Source organism: Triturus cristatus, chromosome 9 (genome assembly GCF_964204655.1).
Source record: "Triturus cristatus chromosome 9, aTriCri1.1, whole genome shotgun sequence".
In the NCBI taxonomy this organism is placed as follows: Eukaryota; Metazoa; Chordata; class Amphibia; order Caudata; family Salamandridae; genus Triturus; species Triturus cristatus.
Genome location: NC_140592.1, coordinates 828,914,546 through 828,937,682, shown reverse-complemented (window position 1 = coordinate 828,937,682; position 23,137 = coordinate 828,914,546).

The window sequence follows — 23,137 nt, the reverse complement described above, 5'->3', positions numbered from 1 at the left end:
CCAATGGGTCTGTCATCTCACTTTTTGTCAGCTTAATCAGTGGCTTTGCTATCAGCGAAAAATTAATTATCCACTGACGACAATAACCCACCATTCCCAGGAACATTCTCACTTCCCTCTGGGTCTTTGGGGCCTTCATTTCCCTGATAATTTTGATCCTGTCATCAGTCACTTTTCTCAGACCTTTCTCAATATTATGTCCAAGATAATGCACCTCTTTCTTACAGAATTGCAATTTGGCTGGAGATACTTTTAACCCTCCATCTGCCAGATGATTCAGTAAAGCTATAGTATCTACTTCACAAGCTTCACGTGTCTTTGATGCCACAAGTAGGTCATCAATATACTGCACTAGTACTGAATTTTCAGGCATGATCAAACTCTTCAATGACTTTTTCAATAACTGATTGAATATTGAAGGACTCTCCGTATACCCCTGTGGGATACGACACCATGCTAAAATACGCTGGCCAAATCTAAATGCAAAAATCGGCTGGCTGTCATGATGCAATGGAATTGAAAAGAAAGCATGACACAAATCAATCACTGTATACCACTCAGCATCATGTGGAATCTGATACAAAATCACTGATGGATTTGGCACAATAGGACAACATGCCACCACAATTTGATTAACTTTTCTCAAATCCTGTACAATCCTGAACTTCCCATTAGGTTTCTTTAACCCCATTATCGGTGAATTACACGGACTACTCAGTAGTTCTCTCAGAACTCCCTGCTGAATCATTTTCTCAATTATAGGAGTTATTCCCTCAATTATTTCTGGTGTCATTTTGTACTGAGGAATGTTAGGATAAGTAATTCCCTCTTTCACTGAAATTTTCACAGGATCTACATTATTCATCAATCCCACATCCTCTCCAGTAAAATCCCAAACTGTCCTTTTCACTGTGTCTCTCAACTCTTGAGGCAAATCCTCTGGATCAAACACAGCATATGCACCAATTAACTCACTCTCTCTATTTTCTAGAGTCATTCGGTACAAAACATCCTCATCTGGTGTTTCAAAAGCTATTCCATCTGGTGTACAAAAAATTGTACAATTCATTTTACAGAGTAGATCCCTACCTAACAGGTTCACTGGACTTGTGTCACAGACGATAAATCTGTGCATGTCTGAAAATTTTCCTGTTTGTACTCTTACTGGTTCAGTAAGACGTGTTCTGATTTGTGTATTAGCTACACCAACTACTTGGATTGCTTCATCCGAGAGAGGAAGATTTCTAATATCTGTTGACCTGACAGTTGATCTTGTCGCACCTGTGTCTACTAAAAAAGTAACAACTTCTTCATTTATTTTTCCATCCACAAATGGTCCTGCCTGGTCTATTTCTAGAGTTGCACCAAGTATGCACTCTTCCTCCTCTCTTCGGCACCGTCAATAATCACCCTCAGATTCACTCCCTTCATTCTTTAACAAGTACTGTTGTACCTGGTTAGAACACCTTGGTTTGTTTACCTGCTCATCATTGTAGAATCCCGAATCCGGATTATACTTTTGTGCTCCTCTATTCTGCGGCAAGGGCGGTTTTGGCTCTTGACTCTGCTGTGTCACAACTTTCTGCTGTTGCTGCTGTTGATTATTCCCCTCGTTCTGCACCTGTTGATTTAAGGATTTTCCCTCATTATTCACTAATGGTGGATTGGTACACTCAGATCTCCAATGTCCCAGTTGGCCACAGTTGTGACATGGGAACTTTTTTTTAGCTTCCTCAAGATTCCGCTTTCCTTTCCCTGCATACCTAGGTCTATTCCCTGCATTATTTCCTGCATTATTCGCCTGTTCCACCAACTGTGCTTCCTGTCTTTCCGCAACTTTCACTTGTGCCCACATTGCTTTCTCTTTCAGCTTTCTCTGTTTTGCTTCAATCTCATCACTGAAGTATTTCGCATGTCTCAGAATCTCATCTATTTTTTTACTTTGCCAATCCACAGTATGCTCACGAATTCTTTCACTAATCTCAGGTCTCAGGCCATATACAAATCTGTATACAAAATGACTCAAATCCTTGTCACCCAGGTGTTCATCTCCACTGAATTGTTTAAATGCCAGTATCAGCCTCTCGTAAAAAGCATGAACTGATTCTTTTGCTTCCTGATGTGTTCGATCTATTTTAACCCAGTCTGTTTCTTTTGGAGGTACTTTATTTTTCAGGTATACAATCACCTGCTCATATTTTCTCATTACTTCTGGATCTGGTGCTCCTGTTCTCTGATCTCTTGGATATTCCTCAGTAGGCCAACTCACAACTATTTTACACTCAGCCCACAAGTCTGCTGGAACAATTATATCAAACAGACTATTCAGGTCAATCCACAGCACTTTTGACAATTTCACAAACCTGTCTACCTGCCTATACCACTCGACGGGCTTTTCTCTCAATCGAGGGAAATCATTCGTAAATGATCAAATATCCTGTCTGGTCCATGGAACATGTACATATCCTACTCCAGGTATTTCTCTCATAGGATAAGTATCCACTGGTTTTTCCTTTTCTCTCACAGGAAATGCTGAATAAGTCCTATCCCCTGATTCTTCTCTCTTTTTGTACCATCTATCCTTCCACTTCTCAACATCACCCCATTTTCGCAATAAAGCGATCATCTCTTTAATCTGTCCTGTTCTACCAGTACCATTCAAATTCTCAATGTCTTTGTCTGTGAAATCCATCCTGTAAGATTTCTGCAAAACTTTCACATTATCAATGTCAACTCCATAGTCATTTGCTATTGCTCTTAATCTGTCATGTGTATTTCTCGCTCTCCAGGTGATATTCTTACACATAAACAATAATTCACCATCATGATGATTTTTTAGAATTTCTGTTGGAACTGTCCCTGCAACAAGCTCTTCTAATTCTACACGTAATCTAGCAACATCAATTGCTTGTGAATCTTTATCCCTCTTTTGAAGAACTTTCATCCATTCATTCAAATCTTCAGCTGTTATTTCAGTAGATTTTCTCACTGGAACCACTTTCTTCTGCGGTTCTAAAATTGGCATCCCTGAACAACTAGCTTCACCAGCATCCAGTCCTGAATTAGACTCCTCTAATCCTTCACTACATGTGTCATGTCTGAATTTTCCTGCCCTTTTTCCTGAATCTCCTGAAGGACCAGCCAAACTTGCCAATCTATTTCCAACATATGGAATAACCAAACCATTCTCACCCGTCCTCTGCTTATCAAAAACAGGAATAACCGGACCTATGGTTACGGGTACCGTAACAGCATCTAGATTCTTTGTCAGTTCTTTGATCTTTTCAGTCAACTCCGATGTAGTTCTGGCTAATTCTCTCGTATTTTCGCCACTGCTTCTATTCTCTCTCTCCCTGAAAGGATTACCACTTCTTAATTCAGGTGTCACATTTTCTGTCTCAATGATACGCACTGTATCTCTTATCGGAGAAACAACTGGTGTACTCTCTTCTGGTTCCGGTCTATATGGAGGTGGTCTTTTGTAAATCATGTCATTTAAAACCTCATCCTCATATTCATTAACTCCATATCTTCTCACTTCTGCCTCAGGAACCCTTTCTGCTCCTTCTTCAACTGTTCTCATAGGATATAATCCCTCTGACATACTAGCATCTTGCCATCTCGTCATTCGATCATGATGAGTTTCACGACCATGTCTCCTCCCGAACATATACCTATAGTTGCCTCCAGACCTCTGTTTCTCTCGCTCATGCACTTCCTCTTCCCATTCCACTAAAGCCTCGAACTGTGTCGGCCTTGGTCTTGGGTCAAGACATAACATCTTTTCCCGTAAATTTTTCAACACGGCCAGATTAAATGAACCATGTTCTGGAAATGCTAAAACTCCATCTTCCTTGGTATACCTAACCCAATTTTCCAACCATATACAGGTATGATACCCATATCTCGCAGCCATGAAGGATGCAGGCGTTTTCGATGGAGGTAACAATTCACCCTCTCTCGTTTTAACATCTTTATCCTTGTCAAACCAATTTTTAATCTTTCTGAACAAAGATTTTTTCTTTTTCTCTTCTTGGTAATACATTTTAACGCTTACCAAAACTTTCTAATCCCTTCCGTAATACAACTGCACAATATGATTTTTCTAACCAATAACAGCGCGACTCACACTAACGCACCAATCCTGGAACGTTACGTCACTAGAATAGCTCTCCAATCCTTGCGTGGCTCACACCAACGCACCAATCTCAGCGCGAACACTATTCTGATCTAATATCCAATCAGAGCGCGGTCTGTTTGACGTCAGCAGTCGCTGCAGTCGCTTCTGTCTCCTGTCTCTTGTCACTCGTCTACCCCTCCTTTACAAAATTTCTCAGTAGACTCCGTGTCAAATTTCTACAAAATCTATTAGTTACAACATATAAACATCTCCATTGTCTGCTTCGCTAACCACAGAATAGTAAAGAAAATCTATTTCACAAGAATCAACGGGATTCTTTCATACATTCCTTAACTGTTTCCTCTAGGACTTGTCCAAAGAGTCTTACAATCAACTAAATATACGAACATTCACGCACATTCATACAAGAAAAATATAGTACATACACACAGAATCCTGCTTTTCCCGAGAACAGCAAACAATCTGCTCTACTACAGAATTATAACACACATTAACCAAGCAGCTTACTTCTACCCAGTTTCTCAAACAAGCTCAGAGAATACCTATTACTTCTCCCGCGATAAGCTTTAACGGCGAACCTTACGGATCCCTGGGACTTAAAACCAGAGTTTCACAGATAACCTTCACTACCATACGCACTCCTTATATACCAGAAATATTTCTAATAGTAACATACAACAATGTCACTGATTCCGAATCCAGACAATGTGACGCGCAACTTCGATTGTCATACGTTTTCTTTTTCCTTGCACTGCCTGAAACATCCTACCGCGGTAATCGGATTCCAGGATACCCCACCGGAAAAGCTGAAATTCCATCCGAGGCGATCGGAATTGCTGCGTAATGGCCCAAGACTGCCATTTTCCCATCGGTCAGGAACACATGGAGCTATCCGCAGTATTGCTACAGCCGTCCCCGAACAGCTGGATTCTCCGCTGCGGTGTGATGGGCTGTTTGAGGCATTGTGATTTGACAGGCGGTCGTAACCGCATTCTGCACGGTGCTCCCTCTCTATTGGCTCCGTCCGCTACTGGGGTGGAAGGAGATTTCTGGCGGAACCCACTGCGGATGGGAAATGGACTATTTATGCTCATCGTAATACGGCGGACGCAAGGACTGCCGATGGAGTGTGGAAGAGGGCATTTTCTGCCATTGCCAGCACCGCGGATGTGCCTCCGCCCGCCATCGTAATGAGCCCCCATGTTCACTGTGAAACCGCCAGCCACTGCTGTATAAGCCTTCACGCTTTAGAAACATAGTTTCTTTTATAAACTGCACTTGGAAGCATCATGAAACTCCAGTAGAACTTTTTCCCTTTGAACACTTCAACCGATACCTAAGGGAAAGTCCTTGAAAGTATAGGGACAATTGGAGTATCTGGAATGAAAATAATAATCAATTTCCAATTATTTGTTGGGGGGGATATCTCTGAAGGGCTGGAAAGAGGTGCCAAGGATACAAAATATAGGTGCAAGCTTGATGGGAAGGTTTTGTGCTTTGTTTCGCAGTTATCGTTTTGCTTCAGGGAACAAAGTTTCAATAGGACCTTGCAAACAGGATATCAGAAATCATGGAGCCTTGCCCCGCTGACAGATTTTGACCACCAGAATAGTGTGCCTACAAATGAATGAGTTAGAAAAAGGAGCAAAGATATGCCAGGGGTGAAATACCTTTGGCGTAATTTTTTTCCTGGTCAGAGCTTTTTGAGGCACAACTCTGAGAGTTAGTAGAACTGAGGAGCAAGTGTAACCGAACCCGCAGAGCCCTTTTTGGCTCTAATTCACTCCTTACCCTTATGACAGGTTTTGAGTAGAGCTGTGTGAAAGTTTTATCATGCACACAAAATTCCAAAATTTTGCGTTACAAGAAATTCACTAAATTCTGCACATTTCACAACTTTGACATTTTGCACAGTTTTTCAGCAGGATTCTGTTTCGTGATGAAAATGTCTTCCAGAAGTCATTGTCTCCTTGAACCAGTGCCTTTGCTTGTATCTCAGTTGACTTTATAAATGTAAGGCATACGCTGGTGTTCAAGAAATACAGTGAAATGCACAAAGAATGAGCTTGCCAGAGCCTGCCCACTATTTGGTGGCATATTTAGAACAGACGGCGATAAATATCGCAAAGCGCGCTTCACACTTTTATAGTTATCGCCATCTATCACTGGAATTTATCGCCATGCTTGCGCTGTATTTACAACGCATAGCGCAATGGCGATATAAATTCCAGCGATAGCGTGGTAATCGCCATTTTGCAGGGAACATCGCTGGTTTTCCAGCGATGTTCCCTGCAAAACGGCGATATGCTTGTTGATACGACCATGTGGGCGTAACACAAGAATCCACCCCCCATATTAGGTATGGGTTAGTCATGATTTTAGCACACGTTCGTTTTTGGCGGAAACAGCGGTTTTCGCCCCAAACTAATGTATGCTAAAATGTGTGGGCTACTTTGTAAATATCGCGATGTGCACATCAGCGATATTTACAAGGTTGTACTGCCCAGTGACGCCCACTTTGCATCTCATTAGAGATGCAAAGCGAGGCATCGAAAAAAAGGGTGATAACATGCGCTAATGCATGTTAGCACCCTCATGTAAATATGGCGATATTTTTATCTCCGCTTTTTTGGCTTCAAAAGCCAAAAAAGCGGAGATATGTCCATTGAACCCGATCAACCATGCTACAAAGATAACATCAACGTTTAGGTTGGGCATTGTTTTCTTCTTTGTATTTCTTTACCTTGCTGGCAAGTTCTGAATAGACCGCAGGGAAACTTTTATTATGTCCACGAAATACCTAAACTGTGCGTTACAAGAAATTCACAAAAGTCTAAAGATTTCACTAACTGTAGCTGAAAATATCTCACAGAAGTCATTGTCTCCGTGAACCAGTACCTTTGCTTGTATCTCACTTGACTTTGGAAATACCCTTATGTTTAAGAAATAAAGTGAAATGTCCAATTTTAACGTCCATAAAATGTATCTTGCCGGAGTCTGATCACTGTTTGGTCAGTCTGGAGGAGTACATTGAACCCGAACAGCCATTCTTCACAGATAACGTTATTGTTTAGAATACCCATTGCTTTATTTTTTCTTTTTCTTTAAAGAACTCGAAATTTCTGATGTCATACTCCATATGAAAATTCTCCGAAGAAACTCATGTTTAAGCTTCTACTATTCTACTTTGTTGGTGCTCAGCCACAACTCATAGCAAAACTGAGGCCTCTCTCTAATGGAATATGAAGAAGGACTTTTGAACCTGTCAGTTTTTAATATCTGGAAATGATGTCAGGCAGGCAGAAATAGGAAGAGGAAGTCCAGTGACACTGAACAAAAGACACCAGCGAAAGAGCATGTGGCAAAAAATAGAGCATTTTTGGGAAGTCCTCCTTAAATGTTCAAGAAATAACCAAAAAGCCAATATGTGCATACATTTGGTGTATGATCAGTGCTGTTGCATTGACAAACCCTAACATTCATGAACTTTATGAGAACGGTACACTCTTTGGTCTCACACAAAATTGAGAGTGTTCAGCAGCAACAGCTCACAGAAAATACATTCCAACCAGAGGCTGTCCCTGAAGAAAGAAACACCCTCACAACTACTCCTGCATACACTGTACTAGTTAAGCTCCCATTAAATGCTAAAAGCAAATATATGTTGGAAGAAGACTAACATGCAGCCAACCACAATGATCTATGTCCAACTGCACAGTGAAATGTACACAAAGCATTTACAATGGCCATGCACCAACCACTTAGTTCCAGTATGTAATTCAGTCAGATACGTTGCACCATGGGACATGTAATATAAACATATTGTTAGACCTGTCATACTTGTCGTGGTATTCCACTAAACCTTTTGCCTTCACCCCTCCTGCTTTCCTGAATTCGTTTTTGTCTGCTTTAGGACTCTGTGCACTTTATCACTGCTAACCAGTGCTAAAGTGCTTGTGCTCTTTCCCTAAAATGCAATAAATTGGCCTACACCTGATTGGCACATTTAGTTTACTTATACGTCTATAATTTAGGACGGCACGTACCCAGGCCCCTGTAAATTAAATGCTTCTATCAGGCCTGCAACACTCATTGTGCCACCCATTAAAGTAGCACTTTAAAATGTCTCAGGCCTGCCATTGCAGGCTGACATTTAGACCTGTTGAAATAAACCTTTCGCCGGACCTAAACCTTCCTATTTAATACTAGTAAGTCATACCAACAGTAGGCCATAAGGGCTAATAGTCCAGGAGAATGGCATTTGAAAAACAGGACATATGGGTTTACATTTTTATTGCTTTTATTGCAGTGGTGTAACGAAAGTTGAAGGCTCCCCCTGCAAGCACACAGAGGGGCCCCCACTCCGGATTTAATCGTCAGCCTTCAGGCCTGAGTACTGTGCTGCGGGGGTCCCCTGCAGCTCGAGGGTCCCCCGCACCACGGGGGCTGCAGTGGCCTGTGTTACGCCACTGTTTTATTGCTCGAGCAGTGAAAAACTCTTAAAGCCTATATTTTCCTTTGAATAAGACTGAGTTACCTTAATTCATTTAATAGTAACACGTTCTAGCTCTTGATTGGGAGCAAGTAGAAATGTCCTATGTGAACTTAAATGAATTGTAATTTAAAATCTTCTCTAATGGTAAAATTGGATTTTAAGTCACAATTCTGAAAAGGTCAGTTTTAGAAAGTCGGCATGTTTTTGTCCATGCCATTTCTGCCTTCTGCCAGTATGCTGTGTTACATAACTGTGAATGGCTCTGCTGGTGGGCTTTTTGTATTCCTCCCTGACAGCGACATAAAGGGAACTAGTGTGGGCAGGTTGCACCATCCTGCCAGAATGGATGGGGGCAGACCTTGCTATTCTTTACCCCACTTACACTCCAAAGGGCTTGCCGACAGCACACACTAATGAACCCTTTGTCACTCCAGACTGTTTGGATCCTTGACAAAGAAGAGCTTTCCTGAACCAAATGTTTAGGTAGGATAGGATATCCCCGCACACACAAAGGCTGGCACCTGGTATACATCTTGGACCCCCAGAGCAACACTCCAGAACACTCCTGGTCCTGTGAATATTACAGAAGGACTACCCTGCTGCCAGAAAACTGTCCTACTGATTGAAGGACTGCCTTTCTGTCTGAGAAGGAAGACTCGCACAGCTTGCCTTCATACCAGGCTGAACAGATTGACACCAAGGGTCAGATAACTGACCTCCCGTGTGAGCTACAGGGACACAACAAGCCACAGAGGCCCTTTTGCAAAGGTTCAGCCGGTCTGCTGCAACTGGTACTGCCTGGACCTGCAACTGGACCTGTCTTCCCTCTTGGCCTCTGCTGGAGTGAGTCCAAGATTCCCAGGAGGTGCCTTTCATGGTTCTGGTCTGTTGGCTTGCATCATAGTTTACTCCTCCTAAAGAAAATGTGAAAATCCTTAAGTTTGGGCTCCTTGCAAACACGAAAGAGCCTGTTCACACCAAGACTATACTGCTTGTGACTCCCGCCAAAGCCGAGCTCTGTTGAGGCCTGAACTTTCCGTTGACAGTAACTGCCAGCACCAATCTGCAATGTGAGACCTGCACTTTTCGCTACAGCAACAACAACCTGTGACATCCGCCAATGCAAAGCTACAGCAATAATAGTCAGTGATTCCCAACCTACTCTTCACCCTACAGCAATAACCATCTAGTGTGCTCAGCCGCTTCCTCGAAACCTACCTTCAACGCAAACGGAACTCTTTCAGTGGATTAACTTGATCCTTTTCACTGACCTGCACTCCATCACAGTCTGCCTGAACTTGTGACTTTCTCCTGGTCTACCACGACCAGATGACTGGAAGCAGTACTTTGGGCTTTAAGGCACTATTTTCTCTAGAAACTTTAAATTTGAATATCTCTGGTTCTACTGATTGGGTTTTTTCTGCTCAGTTGTTTTTTATTTCTTAAAATGCAATAAATGTTTCGAAATTGGTTTGGGGTTTTTCTTGTGTTGCGTTTTTACTTTTTTACTGTTTGTATACTGCATAAATACTTTACTCATTGTTCTAAGTTAAGCCTGACAGCTTTTGCACCAAGACAGATGGGTAAGCACATGTTCATTTAGTGACTTTTGGGGTTCACCCTGCCAAGGATTGTGGTTGTCACCTGAGTGAGGCTTCCTCCTCCCTCAACCTATAACCCATTTTCTTACAAGTATGTACTCTGGCTTACTGAAAGTAGTAATGTCATCCATCCATTATCAAGGGTCTTGGATCGCTATGTACACTTACAAAATATGCATAAAGTGACATGCATACATTGTGTGTTATCAAATATATTGGTAAGGAGCAGACCTTTGTCCTCTAAACACACTCTGAGTGTGAAAGTTTTACAGCACTATGAAATGCCTGCCGATCCCCCTCCTCATGAATCCAATCAGCCTATCACCCATTATGATGCTGATGTAACGTAGGCAGATGAGGAAGACAGCTAATTGGTTAAACACTGGTGGCAATTTGGACTACAGCGGTGTGTCTACATATCTGCCTCTGCCCTTGGAGCCTGTGTCAAAACCAGCCCAAGAATCAATACCCCACCACCTTTATTTGTAGTACTAGCTGCTTCACTTGCACCAACTTAGACAAGCACTGACGGGCCAGCATAAAGCTACAACAAACATTGGCAGCTGTTTATGATGGAGTTACTCCTTTTGCTTGTGAATTGCAGCTTTAAAACCCTTGGTGCCATTAGTACAGGGCCTCTTTGACTTTTCAGAGGAAAAGTTCCTTAGCTGTTGCCGCTATAAAAAACAGCCTCTCTTGCAGAAATATAAAGTTCCGCAACAGGATCCCGACAGAAAAATATATGATACAGCAGCTACGCACTTATAAGGTTCCAGCCAAACGGCTCTCATGGAAAGGCAGCAGAGGGAAATCTGTGAGGGAATGCAAACCTTTATTGATGATATGCTGAAACATTGACAACAAGACTTTGCAGAAATGTGCCCTGAACTTTACTGGTCTCCATCCTGATTATTCATGCAGCAGTTGATTCAGTAGAATTGGCAGCTCTAGGATACTGTTATGGAGTATCTGTTTGCAGATCATCCTGGCTCTTTCTTCCCACCTTACAGTTGGAGAAACATCTAAAATTTATGAACCTACCATTTTCAGAGTCCTACTTGTATGAGCAACATAAAGAGGAAGAGATGTTAAAGATGGAGAAGGAGTCACAAACTCTGAAGGAAGAAGTCCTACAAAAATAAAAAAGGTCTCAAACAACAATTCAAGACAAAAGCTCAGAGGTACTACCAGTGCAGGGGTCAATCCTCTTGCCAGTCTTTTCAACCTCAACAGCAGCGGATCCTTCCAAGCGTAAAGATATTTGTTGCAATTGGGTTATGCCCATTCAGTACACCCAGATTGTTTTGCTTTTTGGGGCTCCCAACTTTTTACTGTGGGTGAGTCTCACTACATGTGTATCTCACAGATGGTAATCACATGGCAAATGGACTGCGTGTGTTTACCACCAGTGTTTGCCTTTTAAGATAAGGCTGCTGTGATGTAACAAGAGTAAGGAGTGCTTGGCTGGTTACACGTGAACACTTGTGCACATGTGTGTGTACATGTGTGTGGGCTGCATGTGGGAGACCACTGTTCTGCACAGCCTGGTAACTTCACACAGGTAGCCTGGCTCAGAGGGAACTCACCCTGCTGTACCAAGTTGGTTACACTTCTCTCCACCAGGAGGATCAAGGCCACCCCACACAAAAGGAGTAATTAACTGTGCTTCCCTCATCTCCTATTCAGTAAACGGTGGCATATAAGTCTGCAATTGTTATTTACCTGTTAAATCTCTGAACTGTACCAAGGATGGCTCTGCCCAACCTCACTGAACAAAGGAGGGAGCTCAAACATCTAGAGCCAACACAGGAGGAGCCTCCCCTTAGAAAATCTAGTGGGAAAGGCCCTGGCAGTGATTTCAGCAAGGGGTGGAGCTCAGGCCCCCAGAGGAGATGTGACTATTGACTCCTGGATGACACCATTTTGAACTGACCCAGCATGCTGTGCAAGAGAGTTGGAACAGGGGTGGATAGGTGACATGGCACCCTTGGATTGGCCCGTTAAAAACTATTGTACAAGGAAGAGACTCTCTCTTGCCTGATGATTTCTCTGCACTTCACTGCTGGACCAAGGGACCACCATGGAGAACTGGAAGGAGGAACTCCCTGATGACCATAAAGGGCTACGGACTCTACCCAGATGACCCTAGGACCAGTAAGTCTCCCTAAGAGCCAGTGAGGCTGGCTACATTGCATCCCTTGGGGAGCAGTTGGCGGATGCTCTGGACTTCTGTGCCCAGAAACCAAGACCAGGAGCAAGGCTGCTGCAGGGAACTAGGAGAACCAGTTCTCTGAATAATGCACCACTTTAGAGGTGAGGAGGCTAGCTGCAACTGCCCCTGGTGGTTAGAGCTCACCACCAGAAGTATAATGAGCCAAAGATCGTCACAATCAGCCCAACGGGGTGCAAGGTAGGGCATTTTAAAGATTGCTGACCTTTGACTGGCGACAAAGCGCATGGGACTCTGCCGCTGTTTCCCGTGGGTTGGTGAAGGATTTATTTTATTCATTTTCTCAGGGAGGGGAGTGCATGGGGCCCCCTCCCCGAATACTCTGCTAGACAGGGGACCCTATCCCCCAAGCCGTTGCCTTTCAAAGTGGGGCCATGACACCATTGCCGGTCCCTGAAACAAAAGGAGAATGGGGAAGCGCCGTTGTTCCTTCCCAATGGTTGTGGCCTCACACCCTCTCCCTGTGTCCATATCTGGGGGCGGAGTGGGGGGCCACTGCAAAAGAAGGCACCCTGCCCGCAGAAGCAGACAGGGAGAGAAACGCTGGATGTGCACGAGCTGGCGGGGCAGTGATGGGTGGGTTCCCTCACCTGCCCCTAACATATGGAGCATGAGGGTGCCTGGGTGGGACCGGGCAACCCCCAAAATATGGGAAATATGAGCAAAAAAAAGACACACAGGCTCCCAGCACAGCGGGAGACCTGCTGTTATAATGTTCACTGCTCCCGGAGCAGTGCCCCATAATTACTATTTTGTTCTGCTTGTGGTGCTTGGTCCTCATTAAGGACAATTGTGGACCTATTACCTTTGCAGGTCACACAACTGCTAGCTCAATTTCCTACAATGCCCTTCCCAGAAAAGGTCACCAAGTGATCATCAGTGAAACGTTCCACTTCCAGATGAAGACATCACTCTGCTAATCAACAGTAATGATCATATACCCAAAATGGGTGCTAAATAATGCAGCTTGTGGATTATTTCTATATTTCAAAGCCATTTCACAGCTAGTCCATCAAAACTAAGATCAAAGCCTTTACTGCCCTTTTTGAGGAAAAAAACATCAATCTTTAAAAAAAATGTATGTTGAACCAGTACCATTGGATCAGGAGGGCGAAGGAGTTTGCTCAAGGTATTTCTTGGTGCAGGAAACAAACACCCAAAGAAAGACTGCAGACCTGTCTTAGCATTATGGTCACAAACTCCTTTATCAAGAAAAAAAATGTGAAAGCTTGTCTTGCATCAGATATGTCTACCTCTGTGGCATAAGGAATGCATCTGTACAATTCATCTGAAAGATGCATATTTTCACATTTGAGTAGCAAATCCTCACAGAATATTCCTCTGATTCCTTGTAGAAAACAAACACTATCAATATACAGTCTTTCCTTTAGGCCACAACTCTGCTCCTCGCACGTTCTCATAATGTATGGCAGTAGTAGCAGCCTACATGCAGAAAGGATTTTTTTTTTAAATTATTATCTGAATGATTGGCTACTAAAAGCTCAAAGTCACTAAAGGGTGAAGCAGAATTGTGTAACTACTTTAAAACTCCTCCACAGAATGGGTCTTTAGAAAAACTATCCAAAATAGTTAATTGCATTGTTGCAGACCATCTTAGTTGGCAATGTTGGACTACATGCAAAAAGGAGCTTTTCTTTGGATAAAAGAGCATCATCTATTCAAGACAAATGTGTTTCCCTGGAGAAGACCTCCAAACTAACTGTAAGACAATTTGCAACCCTTCTAGGCTCTATGGACTACAATGTATGTCTGTTGCCTCAGATGCAAGGTTGCAGACCCCTGCAGCAATGCCTAGAGGACCAATGACTTCAGTTCAGTAAAGGAACAATCTGGTAAACAAATGGTTCTTAACCTCTACAGCAAAACAATCCCTAAGACAGGGGTGAAAGAAGCTAAAGTTGCTCCAGGCAGTTCTCTTTCAGAAGGAGCTATTGTTGAAGATCATATGCATGGTAGCTTCCCTGCCAGTATGAGAAGCTCATGTATAACATCTGTCGGTGCAGGAACAGTAGAGGTTCAAAGAAACCTCGTACCACATAAACTATCTGGAACTGAGAGCAGTCTACCTAGCACTCTGAGCTTTTCAGCTATCACTGAAAAAGAGATCAACAATCCGGATTCCAATATTCAAACAGACGGTACCACCACCCCCATGCATTACCTGAACAGATAAAGAGTCACCAGGTTGACACCACTTTCCATGGAAGTACAGACAATCTCGCAAGCAGACTTTCTCACTCACTATTATGAGGACTCTCACAAGTGGGTTCTAGATGACTTAGGGCCTGACTATGATTTCAGCAGTCCATAGGACCTCCAAACCCATGGTGGCGGTCTGACCACAGCCACACTGCAGGACTACCCACAGAATTGCAACAACTGAAGTCGGACTACTACGAGACCGCCGGCACAGCCGGGATCAAGATTCCAGCTGGCAGTCTTTTAAGGGCAGGAATATGCTGACGGTGCTGCAGCAGGCACCACTGAGCATATTCTGAGTTGCCTCACCGCCACCCTTTCCATGGCAGTGAGTCCACCATGAAAAGGGTGGCAGAGAGGCACCAAAGATGGCAACAAGAGGGTCCTCTTGTGCCTATGATCCTAGGGGTGCATAGGGGTACATATTGTAACCACCTGGCATTGCACCCCCAGCTCCTGCATGGGAGGCAATGCACAACATGGTGCATTACTTCCTGTGCAGGAACGTGCTGTGGCGGTCCTATGGCGGAGCCTGTCTAAGGCTCTCCTATGAGCTTTAAAGGCACTGCCATGGGACCACCGCAGCACTGTCCATCTGCCAAGGATTTTAATTGTAATCTGGCAGGCGATGTGAGAACGCCTTTGGCGTTCCTGCTGCGTAGCACTGGCATGGCGCTCTGCAGTAGGACCACCAAAGTTGTAATTAGGCCCAACGTTTTAAACAAGAATCTTCGAAGAGTGGGGATTATTTTAGACTATAGACCTCTTCCCCACGGCAAAAAAGAGAAAATACTGAGACTTCATTTCCAGGCTACCAGATCTGAGGTTTTAATGAAATACCTTTTTGATCAGTTGGTCAAGACATTTTTAGACTTTTCCGTTGTTACCACAAATCTCTTCAGTAACACTGAAACTACTGAGCTATCTGGCAAAAATATTAAAGGCAACAGATTGGCTGAGACAGTTGTTTTACCTGGACTTTCTACAGATATCCATGGAACCACTCAAATGGCTTTAGTGCAAGCCAGATCTGCTAACTAGACTTCAGGAGCAAATGTAAAACTTAGTCCCCTAGAGAACTATTTTGAAGACACTTGGTTTGACAGACTGCATCGCTCCAGACACAGATGACAACCCAAATTCCAAATACCATGGTGGAATGTCTATGAAAGCACCTTGGAAAAGGAAGCCAAAACAAACAACACGGTGGAAGGATGGCACAACACTTTCCAATCCACACTAGGCACACCCAACCTACACTCTGTTTATAGAAGCATTACACAAAGAGCAAAGCTACAAAGTACTATGAAAAGAGCAATCTGTTAGCCAAATTGGCCCTAACCTTAGCAAACAAACCAAACGAATGTACGACATGCTACAATTTAAAGTCAAATTCTTCTTGAATAACATAAGAGTAGATTGCTTAGAAATCACAGCCATAAGCATATTATAAAATAAATGTTAACCAACCAAGGTCCTCAAAAAATATGACAAGTTCTAAACCAACATACCATAATTAATAAAAAAAAGTAATTAATAAATTTAATATTTTTTAATATCTGTCAAAAAATTAATTAAAATTCCAATGTTAATGAAGACTGATATATAACAATCGTATATATATTATCTTTTTAAAATGTAATCGTCACTAACCTAAAAAGTTAAAAACAAACTCAATCTATCGCATAAAATATTTACTGCACATAAACCAAACAATTCCACATGACAATCAAATAGGCCCTAATTATGATGTTGGTTGGACGAGCGTTTGACCAACATCATATTGGAAATGGACTGCCCGACAAGGAGTCGGTGGTCCCTCTTCCACAATTATGATGTGACCACCTTCACGGCGGTCAGAAAATTTATATTTTCTATTGAGGCTTGGCCTGAAGGTTGCAGCTGCAGCCTCAATAGAAAATATCATCATACAGTGGTTGGATGGAAACTTATGATGTTGGGCAGAAAGCCTCTGAAGAGTTGTCGGATGGCTTTCCGGCCCTTAAATTTTACACAAACAATATAATATCACATTTCCTACCCAAAAGAAATGAAAGAAATTAAAATTACAGTTCTATAGTTGAAACCACGTAAGAAAAAATACAAATCCACCAAAAATGGAAAAAAAGCACAAAAACAAATCCAATAAAAGTTCCTCAAAGCAATACAAAGTATCCAGGAACCATTAAAAAAAAATTGGAAAAGTGGTTAAAAAACAGAATCACACCACAAAAAACGAAAAAGGAAATCAAATAAAAAATCAATGGTCTATATAAATCAAAAATAATTTACTGTAAAAAAACGTTTTGAACGTAAACTTCCACTGCCCATAGGTCACATTCATACAAAATAACCTGTAAAGTAAAAAAGAAATCCGACCCGCAAAACAGCATTACATTCCCAAAATTACACCTACTTAACGGTGAGCTAAATGTGGTTTTTTGCAGGGGGGGTAGTTTGTAGGGTTTCGGGGTAGGTTTCAGGGCTTGGAGGGGGTCGGGAGTTTTATGGCTCAGGCAGGGAATGGGGATGGGGGATAGTTTGTTTGGGTTGGGGGTAGTTTTGGGATCTGGGGGGCTGGGATAGTTTTCAGGGCTGGGGTGTCAGGAGTTTTAGAGCTCAGGTCAGGAAACACGGTGGGGTAGTTTTGGTTTGGGGTAGTTTGGGGTGCTGGGGGGTTGGGTAGATTTCCAGGCTGGAGGTTAGGCATTTTAGGGATCAGGGGACAGGAAAGGGGCCGTTTTCAGGCTAAGGGGGCAGTTGTACTGGGGCAGGGGTAGGTGGAGGTAGATGTTGGAGGGTGGGGCTGGTTTTAGGGGTCAGGGAGGGGGGCAGGGGTTATAGTAGCTTTTAGGGAGCTGAGTTTTAGGACTCAGGGTAGGGGACAGGAAAGGGGTAGTTTTCAGGGCAAGGGGCCAGTTGGGCTGGGGCAAGGGGGGAGAGGGGGTGGGTTTTATGGGGTGGGGGCTGTTTTAGTGCTCATGGAGGGGGGCTGCAATTGGAGTAGTTTTTAGGGGCTGGGGGTCAAGTATTAAGGTTCAGGATAGGGGTCAAGTAAGTTTATAGGGCCGGGGCGAATAGAATAGACTTCAGCAATGCCAAATTTTAGGGCTCAGGGCAGAGGGGCAGGAGTGTAATTTTCATCACACATGTCACACAAATTGCATGGTAAAGGCATGTGTGGTAAAGTCATACGCGGTTAAGACGTGGGTGTGGTTAGGACCGTGTGGTTCTAGCATGAGTTCTTGAGGCATGCGTTGTTCCATCACACAACCATTGTAAAAATGTTGAATGAATGTTAAAAAATTTAAACAATTATTAAACATGTAAAACATGTTAAAAAATGTTTTGATAGAATGTGAAATAATTGTTAAGTATAAATTAAATATTAGTATAATTACAATTATTTACCATAGACAGAAAAACATATGATAAAATAGTGATAAAATATGTATGCTCCAAAAAATATGAAATGCTAAAAATGTAAATGCTAAATAGTGGAAATTAAAAGTTGGAAATGTACAGGACGCAATAGTATTTAAATATAATTTGCATGTTTTTTATTAATAAAACAGAATAAAAAATATATTTACTTAACTTTATATAAATGTTTATCTTTAAAGTGAAGTTTATATGACTGAAAATGTAAAATTATACAATATGTATACTTTTCTTTTTTTTTTTTTACATATTTATATAGCGCGAACTCGACCCGAAGGTATTGGAGTGCTTCACATAGCACCGTATTTACATTACACATTCAGGCACGGGGAGATTAAGTGATTTGCCCAGAATCATAGGATGTTGACGCGACCTCGAGGCTCAAACTCTGGTTTCCTGGGCCAGAGGCGGCAGCACAGCCGACGGACACATCCTCTCCCCCAAACTTTGAAAACATAAATAAAATTAGAAAAATGTGTGAGACGTCTTTATACAAAAACAACTAATAATACTATTGGCCATAAATATGCAACTAACTATATTTTCCCAATTATATTTCTAATCACCAACAATACTAATAAAATAACACAAAGCATTTTTACTATATACAAATACAAGTAAAATAAAAAGGTTTCTGAATATATTCATAAAACTAAATAATTACATTCCAACATAAATCATGTGAAAGAAATTGTTAGACGCTAAAGGCGGGACCTTTACTAATCTCACTCTAATGTAACTATATTGGGGAAGGCGCAGGACATTAAAAGGAGTGGCATGTACTATTCCCACTCCAATCTAAACCAATTTGAAGAATACGTTGGTCACTAAAGGGTTGACATTTTCTAGTCACAACACCAAGAAATGGTGTGACACTCTAATAAAAATTGACATTTGCTAGTACCACTTGAGTCTAAACTAATTCGAGGAAGGAGTTGAACACTAACTGGGTGACATTTTCTATTCCCATTCCATTCTAGCCATATTGGCAGAAGGTGTTGGACAATAAAGGGGTGGAATTTGCTGTTCCCACTTCAATCTAAACCAATTTGGAGAAGACATTGGTCACTAAAGGGTTAACATTTACTAGTTCCACTTCAATCTAAACCAATTTGGGGAAGGGGTTGGTCACTAAAAGGGTGACATTTACTATTCCCAGTCAAATCTGAACCTGTTTGGGGAAAGTGTTGGACACTAGAAGACAGACATTTACTATTCCCACTCCAATCGTGATCAAGGCTGTTTGCCAGCTGTAATGTGTAGATGTGAGAAACTTGCTGTTTGTAGCAATAAACCTTCACAAACTGAGTGTAAGTGCTGATCTTTACATTATGGAGTTCCTTGGATTCAAAGGCGTTGTAGCAGAGATGCCTGACTATGGCACTGCTGTCAATCAGGTTGTGCATCGGCAACTTCCAGTGCTCTGTGGATTCCTACTCCAATCAAATCCTATTTGTGGAAGGTGTGGACACTAAAGGTGTAACATTTACTATTCCCTCTCTAAATCTAAACCAATTTGAGGAAGGTGTTGGACACTAAATGGGTGACATTTAATATTCCACACTCCAATGTAAACCAATTTTGGGTGGGTGTTGGACACTAAAGGGGCAACATTTACTATACCCACTCCTAAACCATTTTGTGGAAGGTGCTGAACAATAAAGGGGTAAAATGTACTATTCCCACTCCAATATAAACCTATTTGATGAAGATGTTGGACACTAAAGGGGTGACATTCCCTATTCATACTCCAATCTAAACCATTTTGGGAGAAGGTGTTGGACACTAAATGGCTGACATTTACTATTATCACTCCAATCCAAGGCTATATAAAGAATGTGTTGGGTGCTAAAGAGGTGAAATAAATATTTTAAACAAGGTCCTACAAATGAAGCATTAAAAATTACACAATCAATACCCCATACTCGCACACAACTTTTTTTACTATATAATTAAATTAAATGTTATCTATAAACACACTAACCAAAACTACAAACCTTTATATACATATATAAATATTAAAATATACAAATATTTTAATTACCATTAATAATTAATATATTTTTTGAAATACTTACTTCTATTCCTAAACTTTGAACCATAAAATGGCACATAAAATTATCAAATAAAAAAATGTATTTATTAAATTGTATATTTTAAAAAACTTGCAAAAATATTTTTTAAATAAATCTACCATTTTAAAACAAAAGAAACAAAATGTATTAATTGATTTTCCCCCCAAAATTGTACAATTTCAAAACTGTACATAAAAAATATTCTAACTATTTTATTTTAATATACATTTTGTAATGCTATTTTTTTATTTTTGATAATTTAATTTTTTTAATTAACAAAATGTGTTTCATACCATTAATATGCATTTTAGTTATTATGAAATTAAAATCTATTATTATATTCATTCATTCATAAATCTTCATTCAGTTAATAAAATCACTATAAAAGAATACAAACAGAATCTTCATTTTATAATCCATTACTGAAAATTAACATAAAAAGGTAATAGTCAATAAAACAGTAAAACACATCCACCTCAGACATTATCTATTAGTCAAGTCTTGATCTCCTGGATGCCATAGCAGTTGCAAGAATGATAAAACAGTAAAAGTAACACAATCAGTGGGAAGCATCTGAAGATACAACAAGGTTGGACTAACTTGGTTAAAATTCTGGGAATTCAACAAAGGAATTAAAAACTGATTCCACAGCCAGCTAAAATAAGAGAAAAACATTACAAAATGCGGTGTCTTGCAGGGACTTATTGTCCCAGCAACAGGGCGACCTTGCCTCAGATCATGCCCACCCACATGGAGATGCCATAACATGATGCAATTGGTTAAACCTACACATGGCCAATAAAAACCTATCATGCTATGAGCGGACCTTGGCTAGATACAGCTCCAACTCCTGCATGGTTTTCAGCAGCATATGACCCCGCACTGATGGTTTCTGCATCTCCAGATGCTCTCTCTTCAAACCAGAATGGTTATACAACAGCCTTTTAACACATCCCAGATCATGCATGGAGAGGGAAGTGAAGTCCTCATAGATATCGGACCTACCAATGGAATCAAAAGCTGTCTTAACATAGGCTATCCACTGTATTTTATGAGTGCGATCGAGGGCCAAACAATCCACAAGGATCGACCAATTTAGCTTCAATTCTTCCCTCCTCCAAATCTTTATCCAACCCTATAAGAGACTTGGGGATATCAGGTCCATCACTTGTGCTAGGCCAAGCTTCACCTGCACGGAGAAAGGTGGGGTACAATCATCTGCGGCCCATGCAGTTAAGAGCCGTGGGGCCGGGTGGTAATTATTTATTTATTTTTCCTTGTGGGCGTCTGTCAAATCCCACCCCAACCTGGCCCCACCGATCAACCCCTCTTACCTGCACGGGCCACTCCTGGGTAGAATGTGAAACCTGTACCATCTGGCGTATGAATTTGTTCTCTGCCGATTGGATCCTATCCAATATTGCATAACCCCATACCTTGCTGCAATATAGGAGTTGGAGTATACATTTAGCCTGGTAAATTTTTAAAAGGTCCCTTGGCACCCAGGAGCCTAACCTATGTTCAAAACTAGAAACTGCCCACATGGTTTTGACAAGCTCGGATCTTTTGACCTCAACTAATGGCTTCCAATGATTTTGTTATGTGAAATAAGACACCCACATAAGGGAACGCCATAACTTTACCCAAAGTGGAGTTAGCCACCTTGAAGGTCTTTTATATTAATATATTACGAAATTAATTTAAAATGTGTTAATTTGCATATCTTCAGAATTATTAACTTAAAATCAAATTTAAATTATACATGTTTTTAAATCTCCCATCTGTTTGCTCTGAAAACCCAATATCCTGCTACAAAAAAAAGTATAAAGCAATTATTTATATACCTTCATACGACTAAAAATACAAATTATAACAATTTCATAACTAAAAAGTTATCTTACTAGAATAGCAAATAAATAAAATAATAAACATATAAATCAAACACACCACAATAAATTGCATACAAATTAACACTTACAAATGATCTTGCATGCAATGATATTTTCTACATTTAATTTTTTTTTTTACAACAATAGTAAAAACAACACCAAAAAAGTTATTTTCACTTTTGATAATCCTGTTGAGTATATTTTTGATATCGATATTCTTAGCACGATATTTTAGTATCATGATATTGTTTCCCAATATTTTGTCCAAACACCTATTAGTTGCCTTAGTTGCCTCCGAGGTGAGTGTGCAATTGCGCCTGTCCCCTCTCTGACCCTTAGCTCTCTTTCTGCACTTTTTATAAGATTAATCTGAAGCTTGCTGAAGATTTTCAGGATAAACATTTAGCAATAAATAGCATAACTCCATGTCAACCTTTTCACACTGTTAGACAGTGCTGTTTTAAAAATACAACAAAATTAAACATGCAATGATAAACCTTCTAGAAACTCTCCCATTTCATAATAATAATTAAACATGAAATGATCAACTTCAATGAATAAATACCACAATAATTTTAATGCAAGCCTATTTATTTATTTAGACAAAAAGAAAACATTGAAAAGAATATGTACTTGATTCAATCATATGTACTCGCTTTAGAATAATTACATGTCATTCACATAAGGGGAATTCGGGCCGTAAAAACTGAATATTTATGACTGAACAGAGAGAGAGTAATAGTTAAAAAAAATGCATTGTCTAAATGTGAATGAGTTGCAGCATTATGAATTTTGTGCATCGCAAAGGAAGTGTTAGGTAGCTAGTTTCCCTCTACCTTTTCCACCCTTATGTTGTTCACTGACACAACCGAATTCAGAGTCTGTATGCAAAATAGTTACCAATAAATTTTTTCTTGAGTGTAGCATTTTCTTGAAATTTGGAACTTTCTATTAATCAAACCTTTTCAAGCATGAAAACGCTTAAAATACTGGTAGTTCTCATTCACATATTATTGATATTCTCTCTTAGGGGATCCATGCACCT